The sequence below is a fragment of the Nicotiana sylvestris genome, chromosome 3 (genome assembly GCF_000393655.2).
Source record: "Nicotiana sylvestris chromosome 3, ASM39365v2, whole genome shotgun sequence".
Taxonomy (NCBI): Eukaryota; Viridiplantae; Streptophyta; class Magnoliopsida; order Solanales; family Solanaceae; genus Nicotiana; species Nicotiana sylvestris.
The window spans coordinates 59,954,601-59,970,536 of record NC_091059.1 but is presented as its reverse complement, the minus strand read 5'-3'; the positions used below and the strand labels follow the sequence as shown (position 1 = coordinate 59,970,536).

Below are 15,936 nucleotides of genomic sequence, written 5' to 3'. Positions count from 1 at the left end.
TATAAGTGGACGGCGTGCCACACGATCCCAATGTTCATATATAAGTGGACGGCGTGCCACACGATCCCATAATATCATATATAAGTGGACAGCGTGCCACACGATCCCATAATATCATATATAAGTAAACGGCGTGCCACACGATCCCATAATATAACTCGAACCATCTGATTTTGTAAGGAGAGTCCCATTAGGGGAAATCAACAACATATCACTCTAACCCGGCAAGGGTACAACTAACAGCCCAAAATATCCCGGCAATGGAGAGTATATATATTGGTATACACATCCCGGCAAGGGAGTAATCACAACACATTCTCTTTTTAAATCCCTTCTTCCTCAACTAACACCATTCATATTCGAGCTAACGCTCCAAAAGTACACCAATCACAATTTTACCTCAACCGTTCACATTATACGAAACTCAACGAATAAACAAGGAGATTGTGTCACGTTATTTGAATTAAAAGCAATTAAGACTCACGGTCATGCTAGACTCCGGTGCATAGATAACCGTCACCATGCCTATACACCGTACTCCACATTAGCAAGTAGCAAATAACATCCTAAACCTATTCCCTCAAGCCAAAGTTAGAACAAACACTTACCCTCGAATGCTCCAAACTCAACTCACGCTTCTAGTATAGCTTTACCTCTTGATTCCACCACCAATCCGCTCGAATCTAGTCATGAGTTACTTAATCACATTAATAATTACTAAATGAATCACTCCCCATGCATGAAAAATAAATTTTACAAGGTTTTTCCCAAAATGGTCAAAAACACCCCCGGACCTACATGGTCGAAACTCGAGGTTCGGACCAAAACCCGGTTACCCATTCTCCCACAAATCCAAATATATGATTTGTTTTGAAATCGGACCTCAAATTGAGGTCCAACTTCTCAATTTGTAGAAAACATAAGTTCTACCCAAAACACTCAATTTCCCCCCATGAAAATCTTTGTTTTGAAGATGAAATCATGTTAAAAGATGTTAAGAAGTGAAGAAAATGAGTTAGAAATCACTTACCAATCGTTTTGAAGAAGAAAAGTTGTTTGGAAAATCGCCTCTTAGGTTTTGGGTTTTTGAAAAGTGAAAAAAATGACTGAAAATCCCGAATTTATACATTTTGCTGGGGGCTGGCGCAGACCGCACAGAAATGCACCGCGGCCGCGCCGAGGGAGGGGAGAAGTGGGCTCTCTCTGAACCCACCCAGTGCGGACCGCACTGATTTGGTGCGCGGCCGCGCTGGTCGACCCTCTGAACCCTACCACGTGGACCGCACAGAAAAGTACCGCGGTCACGTGGCTGCCAGCGCGGACCGCGCGGAAATGGTCGCGGCCGCGCTGGGCCTGCAACATCTGAACCTGTATATTTTTCTAAGTCTAAGACCTCCCGGGCCCTACTCAAAACTCATCCGAGCCCTCGAGGCTCCAAACCAAACATTCATATGAACTCATAAACACCTTACGGACTTACTCGTGTGATCAAATCGCCAAAATAACATCATATACATAGGATCAAGCCTCAAAATACATGATTTTCTTTCAACTTTCATAAAACTCAAATTCCCCCTTTTAAGTCCGAAACACATCATATGACATCCGTTTTTAGCCAAACTTTACAGATAGTGCTTAAAACATATTTAAGACTCGTACCGGGCGTCGGAACCAAAATACGAGCCCGATACCACAATTTTCTGATGAATTTTCTTCTTCATTTTCCTTAGTTAATTTCAGAAAACAATTTCACACAAAAATTTATTTCTCGGGCTTGGGACCTCGGAATTTGATTCCGAGTACATGCCCAAGTCCCATATTTTTCTACGGACCCTCCGGGACCGTCGAACCACAGGTCCGGGTCCGTTTACCCAAAATATTGACCGAAGTCAATATTATGCATATTAATATCAAAATTCATCAAATTTTTCACAAAATTCGCATATTCTAACATAAAAACTTTCCAGCTACGCGCTCGTACTGCGCACGCAAATCGAGGCAACTAAAAGCAAGGTTTTCAGGGCCTCGAAAGCACGGAACTAGGAAGAATTAAGGTGATGACCCTTTGGGTCGTCACATTCTCCACCTCTAAAACAATCGTTCGTCCTCGAACAGACAAAAAAAAAGTACCTGAGTCGGGAAATAAATGAGGATAACGGCTCCGCATATCGGACTCGGACTCTCAGGTCGATGCCTCAGGAGGCTGACCTCTCCACTGAACACGCACCGAAGGAAAACTCTTCGACCTCAACTGTCGAACCTGCCGGTCTAGAATAGCCACCGGCTCCTCCTCATATGACAGATCCTTGTCCAATTGGACAGTGCTGAAATCTAACACGTGCGATGGATCTCCGCGATACTTCCGGAGCATAGATACATGAAACACGGGATGCACAGCTGACAAGCTAGGTGGCAAGGCAAGTCTATAAGCCACCTCTCCCACACGATCAAGAATCTCAAATGGACCGATGAACCTAGGGCTGAGCTTGCCCTTCTTCCCAAATCTCATCACGCCCTTCATAGGCGATACATGGAGCAATACCCGCTCCCCAACCATGAAAGCAACATCTCTGCCCTTGCGGTCTGCATAACTCTTTTGTCTAGACTGAGCTGTACGAAGTCTATCCTGAATAATCCTGACCTTATCCAAGGCCTCCTGAACCAAATCAGTACCCCATAATCGAGCCTCTCCCGGCTCAAACTATCCAACTGGAGACCGACATCGCCTACCATACAACGCCTCATACGGAGCCATCTAGATGCTGGACTGGTAGCTGTTGTTGTAGGCGAACTCTGCTAAAGGCAAAAACTGGTCCCACGAGCCTCCAAAATCAATAACACAGGCTCGGAGCATATCTTTAAGAATTTGAGTAGTCCTCTCGGACTGACCGTACGTCTGGGGATGAAATGATGTACTCAACTCAACCTGGGTGCCCAACTCTCGCTGAACCTCTCTCCAGAAATGCGAGGTGAACTGCGTACCCCGATCCGAGATGATAGATAGCGGCACCCCATGAAGGCGAACAACCTCCCCGATATAAATCTCGGCTAACCTTTCGGATAAATAGGTGGCTACAACAGGAACAAAATGCGCTGACTTGGTCAGCCTATCAACAATGACCCAAACTGCATCAAACTTCTTCCGAGTCATCGGAAGTCCAGTAACGAAATCCATCGTAATCCTCTCCCACTTCCACTTGGGAAGTGCAATCCACTGAAATAGACCACCAGGTCTTTGATGCTCGTACATAACCTACTGACAATTCAAACACCGAGCCACATGCGCAACGATGTCTTTCTTCATCTTACGCCACCAATAGTGCTGCCTCAGATCCTGATACATCTTCGCGGCGCCCGGGTGAATAGAATACCGAGAATTGTGGGCCTCCGCTAAGATCAACTCTCGAATCCCATCAACATTGGGCACACAAACGCGCCTCTACAATCTCAATACGCCATCATCATCTAAGGTTACTTTCTTGGCACCTCCACGTTGCACCGTGTCTCTCAAGACACACAAATAGGGATCATAGAATTGCCGATCACGGATACGCTCCAATAACGAAGAACGAGAGACCGTGCAAGCTAATACCCGACTAGGCTCAGAAATGTCCAACCTCACAAACTGATTGGCCAAAGCCTGAACGTCCAAAGCAAGCGGTCTCTCACCGACCGGAATATAAGCCAGACTACCCATACTGGCTGACTTCCTACTCAATGCATCGGCCACCACATTGGCTTTCCCGGGTGATATAAGATAGTGATGTCATAATCTTTCAACAATTCCAACCACCTCCTCTGCCTCAAATTCAACTCCTTTTGCTTGAACAAATACTGAAGACTCTTATGATCCGTAAACACCTCACATGCCAAACCATACAGATAGTGCCTCCAAATCTTCAATGCGTGAACAATGGCTGCCAACTCCAAATCATGCACTGGATAGTTCTTCTCATGAACCTTCAACTGCCTCGAGGCATAGGCAATGGCCTTGCCATCCTGCATCAACACTGCACCAAGTCCAATACGAGATGCATCACAATAGACTGTACAGGGCTCTGAACCTGTGGGCAAAACCAACACCGGTGCTGTGGTCAGAGCTGCCTTGAGCCTCTGAAAGCTCGCCTCACACTCATCTGACCATCTGAACTGGGCACTTTTCTGGGTCAATCTGGTCATAGGGGCTGCAATGGCGGGATAGAAATGGGCTGAGTGCCCTGGGCCAAATCAATACAAAAGTTGATATCCCTGTCGGGCGGCATACCCGGCAGGTCTGAAGGGAAAACCTCAGAAAACTCCCAAACAATGGTCATAGAATCAATAGAAGGGACCTTCGCGCTAGAATCGTGAACATATGCCAAGTAGGCCAAACATCCCTTCTCGACCATACGCCGAGCTTTCACATACGAGATAACACTGCGGGTACAATGACCAGAAGTCCCTCTCCACTCTAAACGGGGTAAATCCGGTAAGGCTAAGGTCACAGTCTTAGCATGGCAATCCAAGATAGCATGGTACGGGGATAACCAATCCATCCCCAATATAGCATCGAAGTCGACCATGTCCAAAAGCAACAAATCAACACGGGTCTCAAGACCCCCAAACACTACGATACAAGAACGATGAACTTGGTCGACCAGAATAGAATCACCCACCGGTGTTGACACATAAATAGGAATACTCAACGAGTCACTAGGCATAACCAAATAGGGTGCAAAATAGGACGACACATATGAATACGTAGATCCGGGATCAAATAGCACAGAAGCATCCCTATCACAGACCAGAATAGTACCTGTAATCACAGCATCTGATGACTCAGCCTCTGGCCTGGCTGGCAAAGCATAACAACGGGGCTGGGCCCCACCTCCCTAAATCATATCCCTGGGACGATCTGCTGCTGGCTGACCCCTACATCTAGCGGTCTGAGCTCTACCTCTAAGACCTCTACCTCCACTTCTATGCCCTCTACCCCCGCCTCTAGCTGGCTGGGCAGGCTGTGGGGTAACTGGTGCCTGGATCATCGGGCGAGGACCCTGCTGCTGTGAGCTGCTGGAAGCTCGAGGGCAATATTTGGCAATGTGACTCACATCGCCGCAAGTATAACAAGTCCTCGGCTGCTGAGAATAACGAAGTGGTGGTGCACTGATAGGTGCTGATGGTGAACTGAAGAGCTGCTGGTCAGAATACTGCGGCTGAGAACCATGACCACCTGGTGTACCATGAGAAGCCTAGAGAGCTGACTGAAAGGGCCTCGAAGGATGGCCTCTACCATAAGAATCCCTACCTCCAGATGAGGTACCACTGAATCTACCAGAATGACGGGGCCTCTTATCAGACCCATGACCACCTCCCTGAGCAAGTGCCATCTCTATCCAGCGGGCACCATCTGCCGCCTCCTGAAATGAAATCTCACTACCGGCACTCATGGCCATCTGAACACGGATCGGCTGGGCCAACCCATTAATAAACCTCTGCACCCTCTCTCTATCGGTAGGGAGTATCACAATGGCATGACGAGCAAGATCAATGAACCGTAGGACCCTGCTGGAGACGCTCAAACTGCCTGCGAAGAGCATCTCGCAGAGTAACTGGAAGAAACTTCCCCAGAAATAACTCTGAAAACTGATCCCAGTTCAATGATGGTGACCCTGCTGGCCTGGCTACACAGAAATCCCTCCACCAAGTCTTGGCAGATCCTGCCAGGCGAAAAGTGGCAAAGTCGACCCCATTGGTCTCTACAATGCCCATAGTCCGTAGAACCTCATGACAGCTGAAGATGAAATCCTGAGCATCCTCTGAGGGAGTGCCACTATATGTTGTAGTGAAGAGCTTGGTGAAACGATCAAGCCTCCATAAAGCATCCGCTGACATAGCCGCACCATCACTGGACTGAGCCACAATACCTGGCTGGGCTGCCACAGCTGGCTGAACTACCACGGCTGGCTAAACTGCTGGAACCTGAGCCTGAGGAGCTACCGACTCTGGAGTACGAGTATCGGGAGTCTGAACTCCTCCCCCAGCCTGATATGTGGCTGGAGCTATGGGAAGCAAACCCGCTCTAGAAATGCCCTCCATAAAGCCTACCAGTCGGACCAAAGTATCCTGAAGCACTGGAGTGGCTATGAAACCCTCTGGGACCTGAGCTGGGCCCACTGGAACAGCTGGGGCCAGAACCTCCTCCTCAAAATCGACCTGAGGCTCCGTCGCTGGGACTGCTGCTCGGGGCTGAGCTCTGCCTCGGCCTCGCCCTCTGCCCCTAATAGGAGCTGCTGCTGGGGGCTCAGGCTGCTGCGCGGTAGAAGAGGAAGCACGTGTTCTCGCCATCTGCGAAAGAACAGAGTGGAAAGACAATCAGTACTTGAGAAACAGAATCGCACGACAAGAATGAACAAAGTGAAGTTTTCCTAACTCAGTAGTCTCTGCGGGATAAATACAGACGTCTCCGTAATGATCCCTCAGACTCTACCAAGCTGTCCGTGAGTTGTGAGACCTAAGTAACTTAGTGCTCTGATACCAACTTGTCATGACCCGAATTTCCCACCATCGGGTGTCGTGATGGCGCCTACTATCGGAGCTAGGCAAGCCAATATTTAAAACACCTTTCCTGCTTTCTTTCAAACAATAAAATGAACGAGACAAAATTTAAGCGGAAGACTTTAAATCTAAAGCAACTGAAAACCAAAAGTGCGGAAGTTTAATACACATCACTACCCAAGGTCTGGTGTCACTAGCTCACGGACTACTACAGAATACTACAAACAATGTCTGAAAGGGAATACATCATGTTTGTCTGATATAAGATGAACAAACGAAAACATGGAAAGGGGCTTCGGCCTGCGAACGCCAGCTAGGCTACCTCGAGAGTCCCTGGACTGAAGATAGCTCCCAGAAGTCCTACTGCTGTGATCCGTAAGCTGTTCCCTGATCTGTGCACAAAAATGCACAGAGTGTAGCATCAGCACAACCGACCCTATGTGCTGGTAAGTGCCTGGCCTAACCCCGGCGAAGTAGTGACGAGGCTGGACGGCGTGCCACACGATCCCATAATATCATATATAAGTGGACGGCGTGCCACACGATCCCATAATATCATATATAAGTGGACGGCGTGCCACACGATCCCATAATATCATATATAAGTGGACGGCGTGCCACACGATCCCATAATATCATATATAAGTGGACGGCGTGCCACACGATCCCATAATATCATATATAAGTGGACGGCGTGCCACACGATCCCATAATATCATATATAAGTGGACGGCGTGCCACACGATCCCATAATATCATATATAAGTGGACGGCGTGCCACACGATCCCATAATATCATATATAAGTGGACGGCGTGCCACACGATCCCATAATATCATATATAAGTGGACGGCGTGCCACACGATCCCATAATATCATATATAAGTGGACGGCGTGCCACACGATCCCATAATATCATATATAAGTGGACGGCGTGCCACACGATCCCATAATATCATATATAAGTGGACGGCGTGCCACACGATCCCATAATATCACGGGAAGGGAGAGTATATATATCGGTATACACATCCTGGCAAGGGAGTAATCACAACACATTCTCTTTTTAAATCCCTTCTTCCTCAACTAACACCATTCATGTTCGAGCTAACGCTCCAAAAGTACACCAATCACAATTTTATCTCAACCGTTCACATTGTACGAAACTCATCAAATAAACAAGGAGATTGTGTCACGTTATTCGAATTAAAAGCAATTAAGACTCACGGTCATGCTAGACTCCGGTGCATAGATAACCGTCACCATGCCTATACACCGTACTCCACATTAGCAAGTAGCAAATAACATCCTAATCCTATTCCCTCAAGCCAAAGTTAGAACAAACACTTACCTCGAATGCTCCAAACTCAACTCACGCTTCTAGTATAGCTTTACCTCTTGATTCCACCACCAATCCGCTCGAATCTAGTCATAAGTTACTTAATCACATTAATAATTACTAAATGAATCACTCCCCATGCATGAAAAATAAATTTTACAAGGTTTTTCCCAAAATGGTCAAAAACACCCCCGAACCCACGTGGTCGAAACTCGAGGTTCGGACCAAAACCCGGTTACCCATTCTCCCACGAATCCAAATATATGATTTGTTTTGAAATCGGACCTCAAATTGAGGTCCAACTTCACAATTTGTAGAAAACCTAAGTTCTACCCAAAACACCCAATTTTCCCCATGAAAATCTTTGTTTTGAAGTTGAAATCATGTTAAAAGATGTTAAGAAGTGAAGAAAATGAGTTAGAAATCACTTACCAATCGTTCTGAAGAAGAAAATTTGTTTGGAAAATCGCCTCTTAGGTTTTGGGTTTTTGAAAAGTGAAAAAAATGACAGAAAATCCCGAATTTATACATTTTGCTGGGGGCTGGCACGGACCACACAGAAATACACCGCGGCCGCGCCAAGGGAGGGGAGAAGTGGGCTCTCTATGAACCCACCCAGCGCGGACCGCACTGATTTGATGCGCGGCCGCGCTGTTCGACCCTCTAAACCCCACCACGCGGACCGCACAGAAAAGCACCGCGGTCACGTGGCTGCCAGCGCGGACCGCGCGGAAATGGCCGCGGCCGCGCTGGGCCTGCAACATCTGAACCTATATATTTTTCTAAGTCTAAGACCTCCCGGGCCCTACTCAAAACTCACCCGAGCCCTCGGGGCTCCAAACCAAACATTCATATGATCTCGAAAACACCTTACGGGCTTACTCGTGTGATCAAATCGCCAAATTAACATCATATACATAGGATCAAGCCTCAAAATACATGATTTTCTTTCAACTTTCATAAAAACTCAAATTCCCCCTTTTAAGTCCGAAACACGTCATATGACATCCGTTTTTAGCCAAACTTTACAGATAGTGCTTAAAACATATTTAAGACTCGTACTGGGCGTCGGAACCAAAATACGAGCCCGATACCACAGTTTTCTGATCAATTTTCTTCTTCATTTTCCTTAGTTAATTTCAGAAAACAATTTCACACAAAAATTCATTTCTCGGGCTTGGGACCTCGGAATTTGATTCCGAGTACACGCCCAAGTCCCATATTTTTCTACGGACCCTCCGAGACCGTCGAATCACATGTCCGGGTTCGTTTACCTAAAATATTGACTGAAGTCAATATTATGCATATTAATATCAAAATTCATCAAATTTTTCACAAAATTCGCATATTCTAACATAAAAACTTTCCGGCTATGCGCCCGAACTGTGCACGCAAATCGAGGCAACTAAAAGCGAGGTTTTCAGGGCCTCGGAAGCACGGAACTAGGAAGAATTATGGTGATGACCTAAAGGGTCATCACATTATTATTTACATACTAGCCCCTAGGTGATTAGTATAAATAGGAGGCATTCATTTGTAATTCATCAACCAAGCAAAACAATCAAGTTCTCTCTAATACAAAAACTTCTTTTGGCAATTCTCATGTGTTCTAAGATTCCTTAGAGATCTTGAGTGTAGTAAGGCTGACTTGGCATAGCAAGAACGTGAGCAGGGTGTGCAAGATCGTGAGCGAGTTGTCAACTGTCGCACGTGTACTTAGTTAACAACTAAGGACGTTACACGAAGCTACATAATTATGTATGAATCGAATAATTTTTGCTTAGATTTTACATTTGTATTAAAAAATCTATTAACCAGTATATAAATATTTAATTACGAATTTAGTAACTAAACAAAGTTATAAGTTCGATCAGATTTAATAACAAATTCAGAACACATAAATTTTAAATATTGTCTTAAACCTACAGGGTCATGTCTCAAACATGGTTTTATGTGCTTCCACGACAGGAATTGTGTTCCATAGTGTTTCATGTTAATGTTGTCCTTTGTGCATGGGCTGACTAGGAATACGACTGAATGCACATGTTATACCATCTTCAACCCTAATCTGTCCACCCCTCAGATTATAAAGAAAATTGAAACAGAGAAAAGCTCAAGGAGATATTCACTTGATCTAGTAACTAGTAACCCATAAGTTGCTACAGTGAAAGTGAGTATTCAATTTTTGCATCATAAATAATTGAAACTTTTTCAGATTAAAACATTTCTTTAAGTTGGATGGACTAAAAATAAATAAATTTTAGTTTGGCCTTTGTGATCATCTCATTTAAAGTTGAAACAAATAAATATGCCACATATTTATTTATTTTATTATGTTTTCAATTCGTCCCCACAGGTTTAACTCTTTTCCTAGTTCAAATACGTGAGTATTTTTTTTCTTTATGTAATGTGTGACAATGTAATAGAAACGAAAGAGATTGTAATGCAGAATTTTGTTGTGTATTTCATTCATACTGTCTACAATTATTTATACAAGGCAAAAGGAATAAAATCTGTTAAGCTAGGTACATGTGTCCTATCACTATTTGTCTATGTCTAACTGCCTAAAAGAATCCTAAGAAAGAATATAGAGTAATTAATATGTACGCATATTTACCTATACACTACATCCGGTAAAAGAACCTTCTAGATTTCTAATACTTTCTTTCATACTTTTACTCAAATGGACGGCCCCGATTTGTTTTTCATTTGAAGAAAATAAACGCACAAGATTGACTTTTAGCTTTGGATCTCTGAAGACAAAGTGGTCCTGTCTTTGGACATATCGACATTTGAGTGTACCCATCTTCTTCACCAAAATTCTCTATGCACTGAGCTTGTGGAATTCCAACGCAAGTTAAGCCCAACTTGCCGATGATAGAGCGGTGAATTGGACCGGACAAGGGTTTTGTGAAAATATCGGCAACCTGTTAATGGGAAGGGTCAAAAAATAAAGAAATGATTCCCGCCTGAAATTGTTGGCGAACAAAATGGCAATCAAGTTCCACGTGCTTCGTACATTTGTGGAATACTGGATTTTTGGCAATATGAATCGCAACTTCGCTATCGGAATGAAGCTGAACCGACAGAAAGGGTAAAATAGAGAGATCTTCGAACAATCGAACTAACCAGGTAGCTTTTGCGACCACTCGTCTCATGGATCTGTACTCTGCTTCAGTAGAGGACAAAGAAACTAAAGGTTGTTTCTTTGATTTCTAGGAGACCCGCGAACCCCCAAGGATAATGTAGAATCCACTAATAGATCGATGAGTATCAGGACATTGTCCCCAGTCGGAGTCACAGAAAGCAAGAAGGCGAAGTGATGGATTAGGGTTGAGCAAAAGACCCATTGCAGGATTTGAGAGAAGATAACGCAGATAGTGAAAAGCTGCGCTTCAAGTGAGGTTGGCGTGGAGACTACATAAATTGGCTCAGATATTTCACGGCGATGGACAGATCAGGCCGCGTGTCAGTGAGGAAGTTCAACTTTTCTAGAAGTCATTGATAGAAGGTTGGGTCTAGAATCAAATCGCCAGTGTGAAGGCTGAGTCTTTGAGTGGGATCAATGGGCGATGCAGTGGCCTTGAGGTCAAGAACCCCAAATTCAGTCAATAGTTCTGAGGTAAATCTCTTTTGAGTCAAAATGAAACCTTTTTCTTCACGAATGATTTCCATGCCTAGGAAATAGTGTGCTTGCCCGATATCTTTGATCTTGAATTCACAATTAAGAAACTCCTTCAAACGATGCTGCTCTAATAAATCATCCCCTGTTATTAGAATGTCATCGACATAAACGGCAATGATAGTAACTTTCCCTGCGGATTTCTTAAAAAATAACAAGTAGTCATTGAGTGAATGAGAATACCATTTAAAATTCAAAGTTGTTGTAAGCCTAACATACCATTGCATTGAGGCTTATCGCAAACCATATAGAGACTTCTTTAAAAGACACACATGATTGGGTGAAGGGAACTGCATCTCGCTGGGAATTTCATAAAAACTTCTTCTTGCAAATCCCTATGCAAAAATGCGTTATTGACATCTAATTGAAATACTTCCCAGTTCTTCTTAACAACAATGGCAAAAAGACACCTGATGGTTGTTATTTTTACAACCGGGGAAAAGGTCTCATTGAAATCTATCCCTTCCCGTTGAATATCTCCTCTAATCACCAAACGTGTTTTGTATCTCTCCAAAAGAACCATCAGATCTATACTTCACTCTATACACCCACTTACACAGTAATGCTTTCTTTCCTGCTGGTAAAAGAACAACTTCCCATCTCTTATTTGCTTCCAAGGCCTCAAATTCTTTGGCCATAGCCTCTTGCCATCTAGGGTGTAAAACTGCTTGGGAATAGGAAGTAGGTTCTGAGGTATATGAAATAGTTTTAAGTAAAGATTGATTTGTTTGAGACAAGGCAGAGAAAAGCAATCTAGTGGGTTGAATGGAAGTGGCAAAACATGAAGCAGTAAGGTCTGTTAAAATCAGTGGGTTGCAAACATAATCAGAAAGATATGGTGGGGGTAATGTGTGGTCTATTAGATCTCCTAAGTTCAAGTGCTGGAGGTGGAATAGGAGAGCGGGGAAAAGGAATAGGATTAGGAGAGGGTGAATGCGGGATAGGAGAAGAAGAGGAAGGGGAAGAATTAGAGGGAGAAGTGGAATGAATCATAGGAGAAGAAGCAATAGGAACTGAGGAGGAAACATTCTGAGTATCAGAATGTGATGAAAGCTCCTTATAGATACAATCAGTAGGTTGTGTTGATGAAGAAGGGAAAATGGTCTGATTCCCTGTAACAGAGATGAATGGGAAGATAGTTCCATGGAACTTGACATTCCTAGAAACAAAGATCTTCATGGTCTGGAGGTTTAGGAGCTTGTATCCTTTCTTTCCTACTGGATATACTACAAATACATAAGGCACAGATCTTGGATCAAGCTTTGATCTGTGAGGAGTTAGTGTGCAGGCATAGACAAGGCAACCAAAAACTCTTAGTGGGTGATATGAGGGCGGTACACTAAATAGGACTTCATAAGGAGATTTTAGATTAAGAACCTTAGAAGGAAATCTATTAATGAGATGGGTAGCAGTTAATAGACATTCTCCCCAAAAAGAAATAGGAAGTCTGGACTGGAATAAAAGTGCCATGCATGTTTTCAAAAGGTGCTTGTGTTTTCTTTAAACAATCCCATTTTGTTGTGGGATGTGAACACAACTAATTTGATGTATTATCCCTTGAGAAGAAAGAAATGCTGAATTTTCTAATCCACTCCCAAGTTCCGAGGCATTATCTGATCTTATGATTTTGACCTTCTTTCCAAATTGTCTTTCCACCACGGCAAGAAATTATTTTAAAAGGGTAAAATCATTAGACTTAGTACTAAGAAGATAAGTCCAAGTTCCCCTACTAAAGTCATCAACAATTATGAGAAAATACCTAAAACCATCATGAGTGGGTTCTTTATAGGGTCCCCAAGTGTCAATGTGAATTAATTCAAAAATTTCCTTTGTTGATGTGGTAGTAGATTGGAAATGTAACTTTACTTGTCTAGCTTTGGCACATATCTAATAATGTTTGATTAAATTATCTGAAGTAGAACAAGAAATAGAAGAGATATTTCTCATATTTGAATAAGGCAAATGCCCTAACCTTAAGTGCCATAGGCTTACATCATTTGAAAATGAAGAACAACATGAAATTGAAACTAAAGACTTAACACTATCCCTAACATACTTAGAGAGAACTGGACAGTAGTCCTTCTTAGAAGCTGAAAAAATTGGACAATAGTCCTTTTTGGAATCAATCAAACTGCTACTAGGCTTGATGGTGTGGAGTAAATAAATCCCTTGTTTCTCTTTACCAAGAACCACTGGCCTCTTCATTGAAGGGGCCTGTAAAATTGCACCAATAGAATGAAAAATGAGTAGACAATTAACATGCTGGCAAAGTTTGTGAACTGATAGAAGGTTACACTTGAAAGTAGGAACGAAAAGAACATTAATCAGAGTGAGATCAGGAAGAACTTGTACATTTTCTACCTGAGTGACCCTAACCCTTTGTGAGTTAGGAAGATTAACAAACACTGGCTTGACTAAGGTTCTAATATTGAATAGAAGATTAAGATCACATGTCATGTGTTCAGATGCTCCTGAGTCTAAGATCTAAATAACATTGTTAGCAATTTTTGAGAAAGAGTGTTTAGGTATACCTACACAATTTGCAGTCACATTCACTTCTGAGCTGATGTCTCCTTGTGGTGTGAATTTAGCTTGTTGAAGCAGCTGACATAGAGTGTGATATTGATCTTGAGTGAATCCTTTCTCCAAACCATAGATTGACTGTTCAGAATTAGGATCTGTTGTGGCTGCTGCATATCCCTAGACACCTCCTTGAAACCTTTTGTTTTAGTGAATTTAAAATCTGCAGGAAATCCAATGATTCTGTATCATTTCTCTACTGAATGTCCAGGCTTCTTACAATACGAACATACCACTGTGTTTCTCTTTCCCTCAAAACTTCATCTCTTATTTGCTTGAGTATACTTCTGACCTCCATATTGCTGCTTTGTGGCCAAGAAAGCAAAGTCAAGAGGATGCTGTACAACCTGGATTTCTTTCTGTTTCTCTTCCTAGATCAAGAGTGAGTAAGCATGATTGATGCTGGGAAGAGGTGTGGTCATGAGGATATTGCACTTCACTCCTGAATAAGCATCGTTTAGCCCCATCAGGAACTGAATAAGCCTCCCATCATGCTAAAATCTTAGAGCTCTGCTCTTTCCTCCACATGAGCATTCACAACTACAGTGAGTACATGTATCAAAGCTGTCTAACTCATCCCAGATTTTCTTAAACTTTGTGTAATAACCAGCAGTATTAGAACTTCCCTGAACTAAATCGCTAAGTTCTTTTTGCAGCTGATAAAGCAAATCTCCATTGCTTTGACCAAATCTATCTTCCAACTCTTTTCAAATTTCCCTAGCAGTTTTAGAGTAAAGGACATTCTCAGCAATCTGCTTCGAAAGGGAGTTGAGCAGCCATGATATTACCATATAATTGCATCGATTCCATGCCTTGAAAGAGGGTGAATCTGCAGGTGGCTCTGTGATCATTGCATCTATGAACCCAACTTTGCTTTTAGCCGAGAGAGCTATGACTACTACCCTACGCCATCCTCCATAGCCCTTTCCATCAAAAATGGAATTGACAAGAATCATCCCAGGTGAATCTGAAGGACGAAGGTAAAAGAGAGCTATCATTTGAGATAGTGATTTGAGGGGATTAGACTGTTGAAGGACTTCCAGTAGGCAGTGTAGCAGAGGAATCATCAGTGACTTCCATTGAAGAAGACTAAGAAGAAGACTTGAGCAAAAGGATAGGATCTAGAACTTTTGCTCTAATACCATAAAAGAAACAAAAGAGATTGTAATGCAGAATTTTGTTATGTATTTCATTCATACTGTCTACAATTATTTATACAAGGCAAAAGGAATAAAATCTATTATGCTTGGTACAAGTGTCCTATCACTATTTGTCTATCTCTAACTGCCCAAAAGAATCCTAAGAAAGAATATAGAGTAATTAATATGTACACATATTAACCTATACACTACATACGGTAAAAGAACCTTCTAGATTTATAATACTTTATATCATACTTCTACTTAAATGGACAACCCAGATTTGTTTTTCATTTGAAGCAAATAAATGGACACGATTGACTTTTAGCTTTGGATCTCTGAAGACAATGTGGTCCTGTCTTTGAACATATCGACATTTGAGTGTAACCCATCTTCTTCATCAAAATTCTCTGTGCGCTGAGCTTGTGGAATTCCGAGGCCAATACAATGAGACTTGAACAATGATCTTTGTCGGCTCTGATATCATATCCAATATCTTGAACTTTTAGCCAAAGAGATTTAATAATTTTATTCCAATTTTTACCATAACATATTCCTTAAATTTGAACGTCAAGGTTTGTCCATAAACGTTTGGTCTCTCTTGATCGTATGTTGACGAACAAAAACATTATTTGAGCTCATTTTATCATCAACTTGAT

General features: G+C 42.8%; 1 long non-coding RNA gene across 3 annotated transcripts; it reads left to right on the top strand.

The window, feature by feature from the left end:
- Positions 1-10,597: 10,597 nt before the first annotated feature.
- LOC104228298 (uncharacterized) lies at positions 10,598-15,393 on the top strand. Of its 3 annotated transcripts, XR_711309.2 has the most exons (3): positions 10,598-11,498; positions 14,457-14,683; positions 14,795-15,393. It is a non-coding gene; the product is annotated as an uncharacterized lncRNA (long non-coding RNA). The 3 variants fall into 3 exon arrangements; XR_711310.2 differs by having other exon boundaries at positions 14,461-15,393; XR_711308.2 differs by having other exon boundaries at positions 14,457-15,393.
- Positions 15,394-15,936: the final 543 nt, after the last annotated feature.